Raw genomic sequence first — 19,836 nt, forward strand, 5'->3', positions numbered from 1 at the left:
CTTTCAAGAAGCACCTAAACTTGTTGGCACCGTGGCTGCTGAACAAGAAGCAGCAGCGAAGCTTCTCCCCCACGCGATTGTGAGACCCAAAGGGCTTCGAAGAGCCTCTGCTGTGTGTCTTCCCTGCGAGGGCGGTCTCGTCCCAATGTGGGGACACCCGGGGAGTGTCACCCATGAAACATCCTCAGACAGGAAAATTCTGCCTCGCCTATAGGAGCCGCTAATGAATTACATGTGCTGCAGGAAGCAGCATGGCTGAAATACTTTTATTAATACTATTTCTTGCTTATACAGCAGCTTTCATGAGAGAAAACGGAGTTGGGAAGGAAGCTTTAAAGACATACTTGAGGCAAAATTACCAGCTCATAACTTTTGAGTCTTGCTGCTGCTCCTCCACCAGGCTGGGCGCGGGGGGGCCGAGTCCAAGCCCATGTCACTCTCACCTTAGAGGATTTCAGTCCAAGGCCTCCTTTCTGGACTCCCGTATTCCACAGGGAAACAAAGCCAAGTTTCCTTTGTTGTTTGTTGTTCGTTTTTTAAGGAGCAGCAAATAAGTCTTTGTTTCCTTGTGGTGTGAAGCTAAGTCCCCCTGGATGGACAGCGGTCACGAGATGGGTATCGTTATGCTGCGGGCGGCTGCCAGCGGCAGAGCAGGCGTCGTGTACCGAGCACTCTTTTAAGGGCTTACGCGCACCTGTTCAGTTTCCGCTACACCCCGCGACATGGGTGTGGTTATATTTATCCTATGAATGGGGTGACTGAGGCACAGAGAGGTGAACCAACTGCCCCTGCTTGCCCAGACGCCTGCTAGGAAACGTCCCCTCCTGTGACTCCGCTGGGCTCCAGCCCGCAGAGCCCGGGATGAGCTGGGAAGCTGTCGGCCCATGTGCAGCACCGCGTCCCTGCCTTTGACAGCCGCTGTAACTTCCCCTGCATCGTATTCCTTGTGTACACGTGCCCTTTCCCCAGCTCCCCTCTAGAGTGTCATCTCCACGAGCTGGGTTTATAAACCTTAGATTTCTGTCACTGAAAACCAGGACACATGTTTTAAACAGGGCTTATGCTGTTTCCTCATGGGGACAATGAAGGGGTTTGAAATGGAGGCCACTTTGGTAAAGCCAGGACACACATCACCATAACTACAGTTGTCCTTTGTCCATGGATTCACTTTCTGCCGTTTCAGTTACCACTGTGGTCTGCAAACGTTCGATGGAAGATTCCAGAAAGACGTAATTCAGAAATGTTAAATTGTGCGGCCGTGCTGAGCAGCGTGATGAAATGTCCCGCAGACAGCTCCGTCCCTCTTGGGCTGTGACTCATCCCCTGCCCGTCAGTCTCAGTGGCCACATCTACGTTTGCAGAGCAGCTCTAGGGTCTCACAGTGCTTATCTCACTCAACAACCCCAGAGCGCAAGCACGGCGATGCTGGCCGTTCTCGTACTGCACCTAATTCAGAAAGTCAACTGTATCGTTGGTACATATGTGCAGGAAAGACATCTTAGGACTCCAGGCATCCACTGGGGTCCTGGAGTGTATCCTTTGTGGATAACGGGGGCTACGGTATTGCACTTTCTCTTGTTGGAAGGGCCAAGAGGAGTGGAATCTGCCGTCACTTTTAGGCTAAGTTTATAGGGTGTGTGCGTTTTGGCAGAGAAGTGGGGCCTCATATTCTGTGTTGAGTATTCAAAATGTCAGCATCTTCACTCTTCATGGAACAGTCATGCTCCGGGGAATTTGTTTAAACCAATACTCAGTCCAGAATGTAGAATGTATTTATTTTTCACTCGAAAATACGTTATGTTATACTCTATGAAATGTTATGTGTATATCTGAGTCATGGCCTCTAGGAAACCAAACAATCTGAGAAGCTTGGAGACTGTGGAATGAGGTATCCGAGGCTCTTGTTGAACCCCCAGAATTATTCCTAGTCCTTTACACCGCAGGAAATGTCTTCCTGCAGGCCTGCGTTCTTGGGCCAAATGTGCAGGATCTAATTCTCCGTCGGCCCGCCCTGAAGACGTATAAACGCTTTACTGTCCAACCTTCCACTTTTTTAAAGAGAAACTCCCCCCCAAAAACACCCTTGGTCATCTCGCCACCAGCCCATCTCTTGCGTTCTGTTTCTTACGTTACAGAAGAGCGTTTCACTGACAGCGTTAGAAGGACTCACCAGTTGCTTTCTGTGGGCTGATAACATTTGGAATGCATATTAATCTCATCCGCAGCATGTCACAAACCACCTTTTAGGTGGACTGATTCCTGGACAGGGACCCAAACGTGACAGATCTCTTCCATTTCCTTCGATTTTGTTGGCTTCAGCTTCCAGAGCTCATGTTCTACGCGGATCAGCAGCATGCGCTGCCGAAGGGCAAAGACGTGGGGTCTGAGCTCTAAACGCCCGGGTCTAGCAGGTCAGCTCTGTTCATTTCTTAGCTTGACCTTGGTCCTCTCACTTAATGTCTTTGAACCCCGATATCCTTATAATAGTAGTGACCACATGATAAAATAAAAGATGGTGAATGCAAAGGTACCCTAGAACTCCTTTGTAGCGTACAGGGGAGTCTGATATTTTGATTTACACCCCATTTGGGAACCATAATATGTACGATGCTTTCAGGCGTAAGTGACAGACGATCCAACACAAGCTGGCTAAGATATGATAACTTATGGGGTTAAGTACAGTCAGTTCTGCTCTAACCTGACGTTAGCTTTTCTAAAAACCATATGGTGAATGTGTAGATTTCATCATTGTCTAAACCAGCCCTAACAGAAACAGAGAGCTAACCACAAATGTGAGCTGCCTATATAATTTAAATTTTTCTTTAGAGATATTAAAATGAACAGGCAAAATTAATTTGATAATATATTTTATTTAATCATACGTCCTAAATATTAGTATTTTAGCATATAGGCATTATAAAATGTATTAATAGTATTAGTAGCTATTTCCTTCTTTATTTCCTTTTTACCAAAAGGAGAACGCAAAAGGCCATATTTTAGAGTTATGGCATGTCTCGGTTTAAGTGCCGTGTTCAAGCGGTCATAAGTGGTAACTGTGCTGGAACGATCAGCTAGACTTGGGTCACATGCTGTCCCTTGGCGCAGGGGTTGAGAGGTTCAGTGCCCAGCCTGCACGGATGGAGAGGGAGGGCAGTGGTTGGAAACTGGGGTCTGTTTCTTAGGAAAGAGACAATAGGATTTGTAGAGGCAAAATCGTCACCCTCACAAAATCTCTTAACTTTCGAGGAGTTAAAATTCCCAATCTCCAGGCCATTTTAAACTGAATTCCATTTAAATGAATTCTTTAGTCCAGTACAAAGGTCGCAGCTGCACAGACAGTGCTTGATGGGATTTAGGAGGTGGCATTTCAGCCGACCTGTCCCAGCTCTGAGCCGTCTGACTCGGCTGGACCGGTCCCTTGGCCTTCATGCTTCATTTCTTCTATGAAAGGGTTACAAGAGGTGTTTTCTAAAGTGCTTTCCAACCCCCATTTAAAATCAACCTTATTGAGGTATAATTTATGTATATGAGATGTACCCATTTTAATGTGTATTTCAGGGAGTTTTTGACAAATTTAACACACTCGAGATACAGACAGATTTCCCTCTGTGAGAATGTTACGTGTGCTCCTTCCCAGGCAATATTCTGTTGACAAGATACTTAGGATTTTCTTCTAGTTCTGGATCAAGGAGCTCTGAAACATGGCTGAAGCCAGGGGTATGACGGATTTGGATAGATTTTCTGGGTCATGTGGTAAGTGTATTTTTTTTTTCCCCACTGTACAGCAAGGGGATCAAGTTATCCTTACATGTATACATTACAATTACAGTTTTTTCCCCACCCTTTGTTCTGCTGCAACATGAGTATCTAGACAAAGTTCTCAATGCTATTCAGCAGGATCTCCTTATAAATCTATTCTAAGTTGTGTCTGATAAGCCCAAGCTCCCGATCCCTCCTGCTTCCATCAGGCAGCCACAAGTCTTTTCTCCAAGTCCATGATTTTCTTTTCTGAGGAGATGTTCATTTGTGTTGGATATTAGATTCCAGTTATAAGTGATACCATATGGTATTTGTCTTTGTTTTGTCTTTCTGGCTCATTTCACTCAGTATGAGATTCTCTAGTTCCATCCATGTTGCTGCAAATGGCATTATGTCATTCTTTTTTATGGCTGAGTAGTATTCCATTGTGTATATATACCACATCTTCCCAATCCAATCATCTGTTGATGGACATTTGGTAAGTGTATTTTTAATGTTATAAGAAGCCATCAAACTTTTCTGAGTGTCTGTCTCACTTTATACCAGCAATATATAAGAATGCCAGTTGCAGTAACACCCTTGGCAAGACTTTATCTGTCTCTTTAATTTTAACCATTCTAATGTTCGTATAGTAGTATTTCAATGGAGTTTTAATTTGATGATTCCGTGATGACTTAATGACAATAAACTTCTTTCTACGTGCTTATTAGCCATATGTAAAATCAACTTTTGTGTTTATTCAAATCTTTTTCCCATTTTTATGACTAAGTTATTAGGTGTTTTTCTTCACATTATTTGTCAGCTATAGGTACAGCAAAACGTTTGTCTGTTTACACTTGTATTTTATTTTAATGATATGTTTAGAAGGCAAAGTCATTTCCTTTTAAGTCCAGTTGATCAATATTTTCTTCATGACTCATAGGCTTTATGTCTTAATCTAAGAACTTTTTACCTGCCTCAGGGAAGATTTCATCCTTCACTTGTCTAGAAATTTTATTTAAGGAAATTTTAGTTTCATTTTTTACCGTTAGGCCTGTCATCTGTTTTGAGCTAACTGTATATATGGTGTGAGGTAAGGGTGGAGACTCATTGTATTTCATGTGAATATTCAGCTTTTTTATCTTTCTCTATTTAATTGTATGCAGCATATACAGATATATGTTATGGTATATAACAAGCAATAATATATATAAAATATGATAAAATAAGACTGTATATACATATGTAGTCTATATATCTTTTGTGAAATGTTTACGCCATCGATTTTTTTCATTTTCTAAATCTTTATTGAAGGCTGGTTGATTTATAGTGTTGTGATGATCTCTGCAGTACAACAGGGGATTCAGTTACGCATATGCACACATCCATTCTTTTTCAGATTCTTTTCCCATATAGATGATCACAGAATATTGGGTAGCGTTCCCTGTGTTCTTCAGCAGGTCCCACTACACCATCAGTGATTATTTTTGTGTGTCTTGTTTGAAGCAGCTTGGGAATGAAACAGTTGAGCACGGATCTCTTTTCTGCACGTGGTAGTGAGACATCAGGACAATGGTTGTGCATTTGGAGCCTTGACGGCTGACTCCATCTCTCATCTCTGCTCAGGAGTCCGCCATGTGAGGGCAGAGTGTCCCGAGGGTCTTACATAGAAGTAACTGCCAGCCAGACTCCACAGACCTGGATTTCTGTTTATTCTTTCTTTCCCGCCCTCTGTATCCTCCCATCTGAAGCTCCCTGCTCCCGTGGCCACCATGCCAGTTTGGAAACACTGTACCCCTTTGCTTCATGGATCTCTCCCCACATGTGTAGAGCTTGATACCCCAGTAAACTGGATCTGTAAAGCGAGAATGCTCTAATAAAACTCTTCATACTCTCCTGGTAAGGGAGATGGGTTTTCTATCTTTAGTAGCCTTGAAAATAATTTATGTGTAATTCCGGGTAATGTCTCTGCTCCATGAGTTAGGATGTCTTTTGATTTGAAATTTCCTTGGTAGAGTGTTGAACCGACCCCTCTGTAGCAGTTGCATCATTGTTCGTGTTGATTTTGCACCGGCAGAGCAGGTGTGCATTGCGCTAAGCACGGGCGGGTTGGATGTCTTGCAGTGCTTGTTTCCTTTTTGTTATCCTTCTATTACTTCCTAGCCCCCTGTCCTTGGCTTCATAATTTGGGGAGAACCCTGCTCACAAATCTGCTTTTGGCAGAATAAGATATCTCTTCATCTTCGAGGTCACGTTTCAGGCTTTTGTTCAGTCACAAGTTCTGTTTGGATTTATCCTCGGTGTGTCTACTTGAATATTCAAAAAGTCATCAGCTAGTCTAATTTGTTTTTTTTTTAGCCATGTAAAAGACTGATTTGCTTTGACAGGTGGATCAGAAACAGAATTGGAGCTATTTTATCTGGACCTAATTAAACAACCTTCATTACCGGCAGATATATGTTTGTGACTTAAAATTAGCATGATTGGAATTAAAACTCAAAATATAAGGCATTGAATTCAGATATGGCTGGTTTAAAAATAAATTCCATACATTTTAAATGCAGCAAGTCTGGCTTTTAAATATCCTATAGTGACAAATTCCATTTAGGGTTGTGTGTGTAAGTCTCTGTGAGTGTGTGTGTGTTGTGTGCATGCATGCACGCTTGGCTGTGGCCATAGATAATAGTAAAGATATGGCCCATATTTTTTGAATCGTTCCAGAACAGCGTCCTGTGTTATGAAACTTGAATAAAATATTTTTTTAAATCTCATTTACTCTCCTCCCCTCCAAGCTGAAGTATTGAGTTCAGCTTTGAGGATTTTATGTAACTTTTTTTAGCCTCAAAGGTTTTACATTCTCTAATCAAATTAGTTCTGTTCATCATTTTTGAGTTTGTGAGATTTTGTGATTGCTTTTTATTACATGTATCTTGATTATGTGCAGACATATGTATATGTATCCAGACCCAGGGGAACCACTTAAACTGTTTTTCTACATATAACATTTAAAATAATATTAGATTTTTCTTATAATATTTTATTTTCTGAACCTTTTGAGAATTTTTTTAAATCGTGTGTTTATACACATACACTGTAGATACTCACACGTATGCGTGGACACTCATACACATATAAAATATCATACATATATAAATATTTTTCAGCTATACATTCTAAATAATAAGAACCTAGTAATTATCAAATAAAAATATAATTTTTGTTTTTCTTTAGACTTTTTGAGGGTTTTTATGCATGAGGTGTATGAGCCAGCTTTTACCTTATGAAGAAAAATAAAAGGTTGAATAAAACATATTGACATTTCTGTTCAACATTAAGGCTGCAGGAATTATGGTGGATTCCTTTTCCTAACAAACATTAATATGAGATTCCTGGTGTGATGAGAACTGGATATCAAGAATCTAATCCTCCCCTTGCCTTCGTGCATCAGAAGCCCTCTCCAGATTATTAAAATTCCAGGTCTTTTGTGATACCTCGATGCATCGTTGCAATTTTAACTGCTTTAAAATGCAAGCAAGAGCATGTTCTTAGTATTTCTAGCCTCCTTGTGTACCTAACTTTTTAAATAAAATATAAGATAAAGCATTTGTATTTATCTAGGTCCTTTTAAAAATTAGAATTTCCAGAGGGTCCTTTTCTTCTTTGTGTTTTTCCAGAATCACAGCAAAAGCATCCCTGCTGTTTGTCACCTCTGTTTGGATCCACCTGGCTTTTCCTTGGTTCTGATAAGGGGTCTAGTTCAGCTGCTGCTCCGGCTCCTGAATTTGTTGAGTCATTTCCCGTCAAGTCAAAGAGGTCCCGACTCAACACGTGCTCAGTGGTAGGCATCGCTTTGCATTTGTGCTCCGAGTGGAGTTAGTTGTTTTTCCATGCACGTTGTCACCATCTTTGAGTCATTTAGGTGGTTGAGTCATTTAGGGTCCGTTTAATTTGGGAGCGTCAGAATCAGCTACTTTGCCAAATCTGAAAGTAAATCCTTGTATTTATTTTCTCCTTTGCCACAGGCAGCTGTGTCACCTCGTGCAAAGGTGGTACCGCTGGTCCTTCGTTCTGTTAATGCAGGGAGGACGATAGCATTATCTTCGCCCAGGCTTATGGATGTCAGCTGTCAAGTCCCTTAATTCCGGAAGAACCTCCAGAGAACTGGCCACATGCAGTGAGATGTTGGAAAAGGGATTTCTAGATGGTTGGCTTACCCATCCCTGTGTGAAAGGTTGGGTATAAAATTCTATCAGCCTGCCTTCGTCAAACCCATCACTTCTCATAGCATTCAAAAATGTGAATTTCAATATTTAAAATTTCAATATTTGCGGTTTTTGAGATAGGCAAACATGTTTGGTTCTGAACCTCGTGATGACAGGCTTTGTGATCTTGAGTGAGTTACTTTTTTTTTTTTTTCTTTTTATGGTCGCACCTGCAGCATATGGAAGTTCCCAGGCCAGGGGTCAAATTGGAGCTGCAGCTACAGGTCTACACCACAGCCACAGTGACATGGGATCCTTAACCCGCTGAGTGAGGCCAGGGATCAAAACACATCCTCACGGATGCTATGTCAGGTTCTTAACCGGCTGACTCACAACGGGAACGCCATTGAGCGGATAACCCAATGTTTCTAAGTTTCACATTCCCTACCCGTAAAATCAGATAATTATCGTCCCTCACGTGGGAGACTAGAGGATAACTAAGGGGAGCAGGACGTGGCGGTTGGGAGCAGACTTTGCTGCCAGGTGTCTGTGTTCCAGTACATTCCTCCGCGGCTTGTCCTGCGATGGGGGCCGTTCATTTCACCTTTCCACACTTCAGTTTTACTCGAGGCTGTGGGCTGTAATAGCATATATCTGCACAGACCCTCCCTCTAAAGAACTGACAACCACCCTGGGGACACAGGGGGTCTCATGGTGTCCTTCCTTCAGCCAGTATTTGCGAGGCACCTGCTATATGGTAACCACTATCTCAGGTGAGCAAAGTCCCTTTCCTCTTTAGCTTTCATGCTGGTGGGTGGAAGCAGGCACGCGCGCACACACACACACATCCACCCACCCACCCACACCCCACCCACACACAGCAAAGAGATACAGAACAAGAGTGGTAGAAAACGGAGAAAAAGAACGAGGAGGCTGACAGCTGGGGATGGGCTCTGAAACAGAGGCGGCAAGGTCGGCTCACTTGAACCTGACGTTCCAGCACGCCTGTGAAGGTGGGGGGATCGTGTCCGTGGCCTAGGAAAGGCCACCTGTGGCTCCAGAGCCCTGGGGCAGGCCGCCGAGAGGAAGCAGGAGGCTGATAGTATGGGGGGAGGCCAGAGAGAAGGGTCGGCAGCTGGGAGGGCCCGCAGGCGGCCACCCGGAGTGTGGCGCTCACTCTGAGGGAGAAGGGGCGGCTGGAGGGTCTCAGCCGAGGAGCCCTGTGGCCTGACGCATTCCACCAGGAACACCCCGGGTGGACTGCGGGGGCAAAGGTCAAACCGTGGAGGGCCCTTGGGAGTTCCCAGGGTGAAACGGGCTCAGGGATGAGGGTGTGTGGGGTCCCGACGGTTCTGCTGGGGGTGGGGCAGGCGAGCAGGACGTAAACACGTCCCGCAAAGCGGCGGCTGGAACTGGCCGTCGTCATCCCCAAGGGAGGCGCGCATCAGGCCTCTGGAACGCGGCTGCGGAGTCGCGGTTCCCGACAGGAGACGCGGGAAATTTCCGTTGCACGTACTGGGAGGGGACCGGGGCGTCTTACACGCCTCAGGAGGACTGAAACTTGTGACGTCGAGAAGGACTTCACTCACTTGCACAGACTCTGCCTTGTGAAGCCCTGGATTCAATCTCGAAGGAGAGTTGAAGCCTACTTTTCTAAATCCTTCCCTTTAGGAAACCACGGACGTATGCAGAGGCTTCTCAGTGGAAGTTTCCGTCAGATGAGGAGTAAGCAAACTACAGCCTGGGGGCCGAGTCTGGCCCACCTCCAGTGTGTGTAAATAAAGCTTTATTAGCACACACCAGGCTCATTTGTTAAGTATTGTCTGTAGCTGTTTTTACGTTTCAATAATGGAGTTAGGTAATTGCAAAACCTAAAATATTTACTCTTTGGGCTTTTCCAGAAACTTACCTGTGCCTCAGCATCATAAACACAGAATTATTATCATTCAAGGCACAATTACAAAAGTATACAGACAGTACTTAGCAGTGAATGAAGATGCCCGAAGGTACTTATAAATATGTTTATTTTGGAGAGGGAGTCCAAGTGCTGGAACCCCATCTTAGGAAGGTGGCATCAGCGTAAGAGTACCGTCTACCCGTGCTTTATGGTGCTTTAGGGGACGTCCCAACCACGTCACAATCTCCAGCTCATTTATGCCTCGCGACAATCCTTGGGAAAGATAACAGTATTAGCCTTATTTTGCAGATGAGAAGACTGAGGTACAGGGGAATAAATGACTGTCGTTAAGTAGCAGAGCCAGGACCGCAAGTGCAGGCAGTCTGCCTTCACACACCATTCGCTCCTCCTCGATGCTTTTCTTCAGGGCAACTTTTTAAGGGTTTCTTTGCTAGATGCCCTGCGTGTGTGTGTGTGTGTGGCGGGGGGCTGCTTTCATCAGCAGATCCCTTAGCTCGACTGTTGCATCTGATCCGGTGAGATTGCTCCGTGCTTCCATCATCAGCATCTCTGTTTGGTGTCTAAGTTGCTGCCACACACTGATGCCATTCAGCTGAGGAGGGCAGAGAAAGGAGTGGAAAAATTCCCATTCCTGATTGTGTTCTTCCCTTTGAAGCAGGTGGAGTAACCAAGAGACGGTGTCAGTTTTGCCGCTTGTCTTACTAAGTGTGACGGTTCAAGGAATCATGCAAAGTTAATGTTCATATGTTTATGAGTTGGTCCAAGCTGAGGGCATTAACTCTTGAAATTTCAGTGTTAGGCTGCTAAAAATGGGTATCATCTTTACACGGCATTTTAGAACACGATTATATCCGTCAGAAACGGAAGTAAGGGCTGCTGCTTCATTGTGACCCCTTCACTGCTGTCAGGGCTCTGGGTTCCCAAGGGAGCATTACGAATCCCAGGGCCGGGTTGTGCGTTCGGGTCTCTCACTGAACTTTCACGTAGACGCAGGAGAGTCTGGCCATCGCCTGTTGACAACGTATTTGACATGAAGCAGCCCAACTTTTGGCTACAGTCTGCAGTGATTCCGGGTCCAACCGTTCCTTCCTCCCCCCATCCCACGGCCTATTTTAGATGATAACATGCAAATAACTGTGTTTTCCTGCTAATTTCACCCATTTGGGGTTTACTGCCACTCTGAAGATGCAGCTGCCACAGAGCAGAAGCTGCGAGAAAAGAGGATGTTGTGGCTGCTCCAAAAGGCTTCTTCCCCCGGACCCGACGCCAGACCCCCCAGAGCTTGTCCAGCGGCAGAGTCGCCTCCGGAGCCCTCGGGTGTGGCTTCTGTCGCTTCTCTTTTGCTGCAAGGCCTCGTTCCTCCTCACTCACAGAAGCCACTCCCCAGGTTCGCACTTCCAGGACTTCCCCCAAAGACTGGGAGCTTTCCGTTGGTCTAAGGAAAGGCAGGAAGGATGCTGATTTACACGTTCCCATGAAGCAAGTCGAAATAGAAGAACGCACTGCTTTCTGGGTTCTTATGGATGAAGGGAAGACGCAGAAAAATAAGCCCCCACCCAGGGTTTTTTTCCGCTTTCTTTCTGCAGAAGACTAGCACCTGTGCAGAAGTGGTAGTTTCTCTTCTTTTTCCCTTCCCTCCCGCTTCTTTGTCCTTCTGCATTTTGTTCTAACGGAGAGTTATTGGATGTCTGCTATTACAGACTCGGTGCTACACCCTAAAGATACAGTTATAAACAAGACACATGGGATTCACAGCCTTTATAAAATTGACTGGAAGAGACAGAAGTACAACAAGTAATTGATAAATTCTGCATGTAGTTATGTGATTACATAGGTAAATTCTGTATAGAAAGAGCATAGAACATGATGGAGGGGATACTGGGGGCCTCAGAGTGATGAGCAGGAGAGACCCATGGGGAAAGGGCCACGTAAACTGACTCCTGAGAGATGAGGGCGCTGTGGGCAAGGACAAGCCTGGCATTCGAGAAGCCTCTGTGGGGAGGGACCGGACGAAGACAGACAGGGCTCAGAGCTCCGTGTTGGGGGAAGAGGGAGGTGTGATGAGCCTGAGAAGTAGTCGAGGACATAACTTGCAGTGCTTGGTGGATATTCTTTACAAGGGCGAACTTTCTCCAAGAGCAAGGGGAGCCACAGAAGGGTAGCAGGTCCTCGGCATCTGCCTGTGTGTGTTCGTGCGGATGGTCAGATCGCAGCGTTTGATGGAGTGCTCCTGTGTGTTTCAGAATCTTCCAAAAAGTTTCCTGGGAATCCACAGCCGTTCTCCTTTGAGACTTTACCGTTAAATGCCTGTCCCATTTCAGGACGTCACAACTAAATGTTTTCTGTGTGCTTCAGGTCTTCGAAGTTCTCGTGTATCATCATGAGTCATTCTGAAGACTGAATTAGTTGGATCTGGGTTTGGAAGACCCAGCAGGTGGACAGGGCGTGGCTCACTGACTTTGGCTGCACCTGAATTGGGGGAAACTTTGGGGAATTAGAGAAGGCTGGAGAAGGGTTCGAGAGTTCTTGGGAACGAGTCCTCTTTTTTCACGTGTGCTTTTCCGGTATATCTGAGAACTGCAAATGTTACAATCGGTGACATTTAAATACTATTTGCCCTAGATCTTGACTTTCCTTACACAATGTGCCAGACTGTCTGCTGGCAGCTTAATACCATCTCCCGTCTTCTCAGCACTGCCAGGGTTGCAGGGGCTTTGAGCATGAGAACTGCATTGCTCAGAATCGCTGCCAGCAGAAATCTGCTGTAGTTTCAACCGTGAAAGACACGTGCGCAAGAGGTGGTATATACAGAAAAGGATCAGAAGCCATGGCTGGGTCTGGGCGGCCCTGGATCCGGGTGGGACCGGATTGGTTGGAGAAGGGAAGATGCAAAGATGAGGGTTTTTTAAAAATTTTATTTTGTATTTTTGTTTTTTTGCCTTTTCTAGGGCCGCTCCTGAGGCATATGGAGGTTCTCAGGCTAGGGGTCTAACTGGAGCTGTAGCCGCCAGCCTACGCCACAGCCACAGCAACGCGGGATCCTTAACCCACTGAGTGAGGCCAGGGATCGAACCTGAAACCTCATGGTTCCTAGTCGGATTCGTTAATCACTGAGCCAGGACAGGAACTCCCAAAGACGAGGTTCTGCCAGAGTTTCTGGGTGTTCCCTGCAGCATCTCGGCATGGCATCCGTGTTGGAGACGGCTGAGGTGGTTGGCGGCAGTTTCCATCCATGTATGCATTTCCTGGTTTCCTAAATGTTTCTGGGTCTCTGTTCATATAATTGTCTCTTCTTAAATATATACTTCTTCTTGTTTTCCTATGAAACTCACACATTTCTCTAATTTTCAGCTCAAACACGTCTTCTCCATTTCCCCCCTTGTGACTTTCTCCTCCAAACCCCAGCTGAACCTCCATAGCAACCTATATGTATTATTACCTGTTTCCTAACCATTTATTTGTTTTTTTCTACCTTCACTAGATAGTAAACTTTCTGAGGAATAAAACTCATTAAAAAAAAAAAATCTCCAGACCTTAGAACTCAATAAACGACCATGGACTTGAAATGTTGACTTGAAATAGACCGACACCTGTGTGCCACGTGTGAAAAAAATAGCTAGGAGAACCACCAGAATATTTTTTCAAGAAGAGCAAAAAACTTTTCAAATTGATCTAATGCTTCGTAAAGTAGCCTAGGGAAAACCTTGACTTTACTCTCGTCTTGCAAAAAGAAGAAAACTACTAAAGGAATTTTCTTGCTTTTCAAAAACCGATGTTTTGAATATGTATTTTTTTTCAAGATATAAAAATGTAACTCCTGCTAAAGCCTTTGGGCATATGCACAGTTATAAATATAACATTAAAATACAAGTATACATCATAATTTAATTGTATCCTACAACACAGGGAAAAGAAGAGAGTTTGGGCTGGCATATAACTCGCAGTCGAAGCTTCGCATAGACAGCCAGTGGTGTGGGGTTAGAAATGTGCCAGCAGCGAGGAATTTTATAGCATTAACCCGGAATGCCTTGAAGAAGAGCACTATGAGGGCTTTGGCAGATCTTCTGGACAAACCGTCACCCATAATCTCCGGGTCATAGCCGTGGATAAATCCAAGCAGCAGTTTCAGATCCTGAGTGCCGATGATCGGGGCGTCGACGCAAAGGGTGAGCCGAGTGACAAAGTCTCTGTGCGAACCCTCACCACCGAGGAGGCGAACCTCGTGATTTTTGAGTCACTGGCTCAGTGTGGAGTGTTGAGCGGGTTATTCCGTACTTTTGGGGCCTCAGGCACCTCGCCCATTGATGGGGATGATACAGTGTGACTTTTACGTACTTCGCAAAAGGTTGTTTTATTCGTTTCTTCTGGACGTTTACATGTGCAGGTCCAAGCTGGCTCCAAGCAAGATCAGGAAGTGGAGGTCTTTTTCTTGGTACCTCTCATGTCCGAAGTCAGAAGGCCGTCTTCCTTTCCGATTCCTTGTTCTAGCCTGTCTCCTGTTCCTAACGGGTCCCCATGGGTAGCAGAGGAACCGTTCTTTGAGTTATGGGTGACACTTGCATGACGATTGATAGTACGCGTGGGGACTTATTTTACCCTGAGGACCGCTTTGGGAGATAGCGACTGTTGTAACCCACATTTTAGACCAGAAAACAGAGCCATAGGCGGATGTTCAGCATCTCGCTCAGAACCGCAGTATCAGTAAGTTGCATATCTGGATCTGGAACCCAAGAATTTTACTGGAAAACAAAACCAAACCTAGGACTTCTGAGGGATACATGACATTCTGGAAGAGTTTAAAGTTTTGGAGCACAAACGAGTGAGCTTATAGAAGAGCTGCCTTGGGGTAAGGTTCGTATTCATCTTACACATGGTTGAATTCCCAGCCCATAGCAAAGTGCCTCACTTGGGGTAGTTACTGTTTCAAAATAGCAGTGAATGACTACTAGCCAGTGAAGGAATGAATGAAAGACCGTCGAATGGCATGATGGTATATTCATCCATGTGCCTGTGTATCTATCACCTATTTATGTATATGGGTGTGTCTATATCTTACAAGTACATTTGTGTATGTATACGTTTGAATGTGTGTGCAGGTGCATTTGTTTTGATTTGTTCTGTTATGTACAAATAGATCATCAGCCTTTCGTGGTTATTCTCAACATTTTTATTTCTTCTCTATTCTATTTCTTTTCTCTACATAATGGAAAACATTCTAGGCTGGTCATTATAGGATCGTTTTCAAGTTTTTAAATCAACTTTTTAACTTTGGAGTAATTTGGGAGTTGCAGAAAGCTGCAGAGAGAAGGCAGAGAGTGCCCCGTCCACTCCTCAGCCGCCTCCCCGAATGCTCGCATTCTGCATCCCACGGGTCGTTGTCCAGGTTGAGCCTGCCTTGGTGTTTGGCCAGGCATGCAGCTGCGGGCTTATGTACATTTCCCTAATTTGCATACGCCTTTTCCCTTCCAGGATCAAAGTCAGGATGCGTCAGGATAGGTTTTGCATTTACAGTGTTACATCTTGGTCTCCTCTGATCTGTGGCAGTTTCTCCGTCTCTCTTTGTTTTCATGACCTTGACAGCTTTGGATGTTACTGGTCGGTTACTTTGTAGACTGGCCCTTCATTTGGGTTTGTGCGATGTTTTCCTTCTGATGAGACTGGGGTTATAAGGTTTAAGGAAGAAACCACGGGCGGGGGGGTACTCCTTTTACTACATTCTGTCTTTCTGCTGCAAGTTATCCACTTATCACTGGCGACATTAATCTTAATCATCTGGCCTAGAGAACATTTGGCAGATGTCTCCACGTTAAACTTACTCCGCACTCCGTTCTGCGGGAGAAAGGCAGCACATCCAGTCGGTTCAAGGGCAGGGAAGGAGAGGGTCAGGCAGGGGAGGGCGCTTGGGACCTCCTTCGGGGAGGGGGGAGACTGCCCGCGTACATTATTAAAAACTCTTCCGGGAGGAAGATCTCTCTCTTCTTCTCTTTTATTTCTTCCTTCATTTACTTATAGCACTCTGGGCTCATGTCTCCTTATAAATACTTTGTGCGATAATCCGATACGGCTACTTATTTTGTGCTCAACTTGTTCCAGCTTGGATGGTCTTTAACAATCCGCATGTCAAGGTCTCTCACTTAGCAGAAGGGTCCACTGTGCCAGCCCAGCCCCAGCAATGCTGCTTGGCCCAGAGCTTCATCTCCTGACCCTGAAGGCTCCCGTTACAGCCTCATGTTGCAAAGATGTAGATGTCTTCTCGGCGTTGACGGTTCCCTGAGGTCCACCACATCGCCCTTCCTCAAGTCCACTGGTAACGGGGGGGGGGGGGGGGGTCGGAAAAGCACAAAATGTAGTGAAAGTCGTCAGCATCTCAAGATGATCTTTGGGGGTTCAGGGCAGAATGGGGAGATCAATTCCCATGAGATTCCATTCATAGTCCTTGGACTTCTTTGGTTTCTGTAGCAATTGGAAGCTTAAGACAGGTGATAAATTTGGTCCAGAGGGAGGTTAGTTGAGAAGGAAATGAAAACAGAGGTTTCGCAGGAAGATTAGTGAACTTTCTACCTCTGGGCAATAAACGTCTGCTTTGCTCCTCACTAATCAGTTTTCCACATGCCTCCTGCTATTTGCTCTACTTAGGATGAGTTCTCAGAGCTCCGTTTCTCCAACAGGCGGTTTTTTTTTTGTTTTTTTTCTCCCAATGCCCTCCCTTGAACCCGCTTCCTCTTTTCTAAATGTGTGCACAGAGAGGGCTGGTCGAGGGGGAAATGACGCTGTTTAGGAAGCCTGGTCCAATTAAAGCCGCCACGATGGGGAAATTGCCTTAGCGTCCAGATCCATGACTCCAGGAGAGAGGCCTCTTTAACACCTGCAATGAGAGTGTACACATTTCACAGCTCATAGCTCAGGGCAAAGAGAATGGGCATCTGATAAATTTGCATGTAAAAAATGATCCAAGCTGGCTAAAACATAATATGTCTCTTGACAGGGAAGACAAAATATGTGGTTTCCTTTAGCCCTGCAATATTTAGAAAATGTTTACTATTTTTATAAAGGCAGAGTAGGAAGATTAGAGAAAGGTAGCAGATAGAGTCCTTAATCATTTCCCTTCACACCTGTAACCCCTTTCTTCCTTTCTCTCCCTTCCTCTCCCACCCAAACCTTCGCAGTTTTCTCATCTCCCCCCCCCCATTTTTAAATGAGGATGAGGACCTACACTGTAAGGTCAGGACTCGAGTAATGCTGCAAGTCTAAGATTATTCCAGCTTTGGAGGGAGAGGAGCAGAGGGTCAGGGGACGCAAAGGGACGTTGCTCATGTGACGCGCCCTCTGAAATGCTCCTCCCCCCTCTGTTTAGTTTTGAGAAAGTTTCATAGTGGTTGAGAGATGATGTCATCTGTTCGCCCATGGACAGTTTTTGGGCATGGGGAGATTGTACAGGCACTTCGATTTTAACCCGTCCCTAGTTAATAATCAATAGTCCTGTGGTCTAATGAAGTGATGGCCTTGACACCTTGGCCTTTGTGCAGTGTTAAAGCAACATCGGTCACTATCATTATCAGATGCCCTTGATATATCGAATCGGGATGGGGCTATCCATCTTGGAGCAAAGTAGCATTTCATAAATCTTGTAGAAAGAGTCAGGATTGTCCAAACGGGCATAAACTTCTTGACAGCAATGTGACAGAGGCGTCTAAGACGCAGATAAGTTATCACTTAGCTCTGAACTCAGATTGAAGAAGGACTCAGAAGTAGCACTTAGTATAACAAGCGTACAAGGGAGCCTCTTGATTTTTGTCTTTTATAGAAGGTGGCACTGGGAGGAAGGCTCCCATGGCATTTCGGGGATGGAGGGATGGAGGCAGGGTCGAACAATTCTCTTTGTTATTCTTTCTGAAGTTTATTTCACATTTGGTGCTAATCATGGGATTTGTACGGCAAGGACTTTATGAGACTGGTTCTCACCCAGCCAGGTTGAGGAGCTATAGGAAAAAGGATTCGCTTTTCCAATAACAAATTTCAACCCTTTTCTCTCCAATTTAATATTTAGTCTCTTCACAACTAGTTTCTATTGAAAAAAACTAAACATTATTGTGATGATTCTGATTACACTAGTAGTAAGGGGGTGAGTTACTACTTATTGTTAGGTGACAAAGGATACGAAATCAGGAACCTGGGTCAAAATTTCAAGATGAAATTCCTTCCTACTTTGTTAACACTGCTCTTCTGAAACAAGAGCCCTGGTTCAGAGTCTCAGATGGGCACCCTCACCATACTTCGGAGACATTTTTAAAGACGTTAGCCTACACCCAGGCACTTTCCAGCCTAGAGTAGTTACTGAAAGTTGGGTGAAGATGTGAGAATTAGGGTGTGAGCAATTCACAGCGGTTACTTTTATGTTACAGAATTAGCCCTGCCTAGGCCCTAGAATTCCGCAAGGGGCAAGGCTGGCGTGAGGGACCAGGCGCCCTAACCGGGAGGCAGGCAGATGGAGCACCAGGGTGTTTTCACTGTCCTGACTTCGAGGATGTGAAGACGGCCTCCTGTTTTTGTTGTCGCATTCTTATTTTACTTACATGCATTTCTCGTTTGTTTCTACTTTAGTTTTAGCTCTCTATTCATTGCCATTCGTTGACTGTAAAGACAGTCTCCTACTTGAAAAATAGATCCCAGGTTTGTTTTTTAAGCTTCGCAGAGGTCTTGTTCATCAAAAACCAGAGGACGGGATATAACGTGTTTGTGTTGCAGGGTTTTTGTGTGCTGTGTATGTGGTGTGTGCCTTTGTGTATCTTCACCCTGTGCATGTGCTCAGCTCTTACCAGTGCTGCTGTGGCTGTGCCCACTGAGCAGAAAAATGGACCTCTTTGTAAGCTGAATGTGGAGTAGTTTCATAAACATGCGTTTTAACTATTAAATACTAGAATCTACTTAGATATGCACCATACCTACAGCTACTTAGCCTGGCTGGTAGTGATTTAAGTTGAACTAGAAAAGAGGTCCAAGTCAACAGCCATTGTCCCTTCTCTGGCTTCCTTGTCAAAGATTATCTTCCAGGTTTATTTACAGGGTATTTGTAGATGTTACTCTTCCCGCATTGAGTAGAAGGAGCAAAGGGGCGTGAACTGCTTCTGGTCACTTTGCTCTCGTAACATGAGGGTGGCGGGTGGGAGGGATCAGCCTGTCTCTCTATCTATCTGTCTATCGTCTGTCTATCGTCTGTCTATCTTCTATCGTCTCTCAATCTATCTGTTGTCCATCTGTCTATCTGTGTATCTGTCTTCTATCATCTCTCTCTCTCTATCATTCGTCTATCATCTATCTGTCATCTGTCATCTGTCATCTATTGATCTGTCATCATCTATCTATATGTCCTCGTGTAGCTATTCAGTTGTTTGTACCTTGTTGGGCCCTCGTGCTTAGTCAAAAACACTCTTGAAGAAAACATCTGAAATTTGGGCCTAAATAGTAGGGATGGAGGGTGTGTGTGTGTGTGTGTGTGTGTGTCTCACGTGATTAGAGCCTGAAGCCTTTTTTAATAAATGATTTCCTCCCGTTAAACAAAGGAGGAGAGCTTCCGGCCATGTAAAACCTTTACTCACTAATCTGCCAAGAATGTAAATATTTTTATAAATGTATTATTTACTAGGCAGGAAGCTTCTGGGGAGGTGGGGAGGCAGGAGAGGCGCTCAGATGAATGCGCCAGCAGTAAGAGCCTCGTGACCAGCCCAGACCCCGCTGTCATTCCTTCGGTACTTCCTGTCAGTCTGACTAAATTCTGTCATCCCTCAACCTGGTTTAAATTAACAGGTAATTTGTAAATGTCACTTCAGGTTAGGCCGCTCATTTTGTTTCTACTCTACCAATGCAAAGTCTAGGACTAATTTTTCTTGTCTTCTTTTAATAGGATTTTCATTTATAAATAGAATTATGTTCTGAAAATAAATTACAGTAAGTGATGCACAGAACGGGTAGCAGCAGCAC

At 44.8% G+C, this 19,836-nt stretch overlaps 2 protein-coding genes across 8 annotated transcripts in view; both read left to right on the plus strand.

Annotated features, from left to right (window-relative positions):
• The window catches only part of LOC146404283 (uncharacterized), a 462,942-nt gene extending 449,560 nt beyond the window's left edge, over window positions 1–13,382 (plus strand). Inside the window, exons 10-11 of the mRNA XM_085024160.1 lie at window positions 7,413–7,576; window positions 13,340–13,382. The gene's annotated coding sequence lies outside the window, so the exon portion shown is untranslated. The remainder of the gene's footprint in view (window positions 1–7,412; window positions 7,577–13,339) is intronic.
• Window positions 1–19,836, plus strand: part of LOC106510246 (uncharacterized) — a 433,353-nt gene that overhangs the window by 32,788 nt on the left and 380,729 nt on the right. For 2 of the 7 annotated variants that reach the window (XR_014844889.1, XR_014844888.1), the window contains exon 1: window positions 13,790–14,704. The exons of 2 other annotated variants lie outside the window; for them this stretch is intronic. The gene's annotated coding sequence lies outside the window, so the exon portion shown is untranslated. Of the gene's footprint in view, window positions 1–13,789; window positions 14,710–19,836 lie in introns of those variants that run through there. 3 more of the 7 variants (XR_014844887.1, XR_014844890.1, XR_014844892.1) reach the window with 2 other exon arrangements.

The sequence above is a fragment of the Sus scrofa genome, chromosome 4 (genome assembly GCF_054392235.1).
Source record: "Sus scrofa isolate SSC_HxYL_T2T_F1_AM1 chromosome 4, Sscrofa_HxYL_maternal_Yorkshire_Landrace_v2.0, whole genome shotgun sequence".
NCBI lineage: Eukaryota > Metazoa > Chordata > Mammalia > Artiodactyla > Suidae > Sus > Sus scrofa.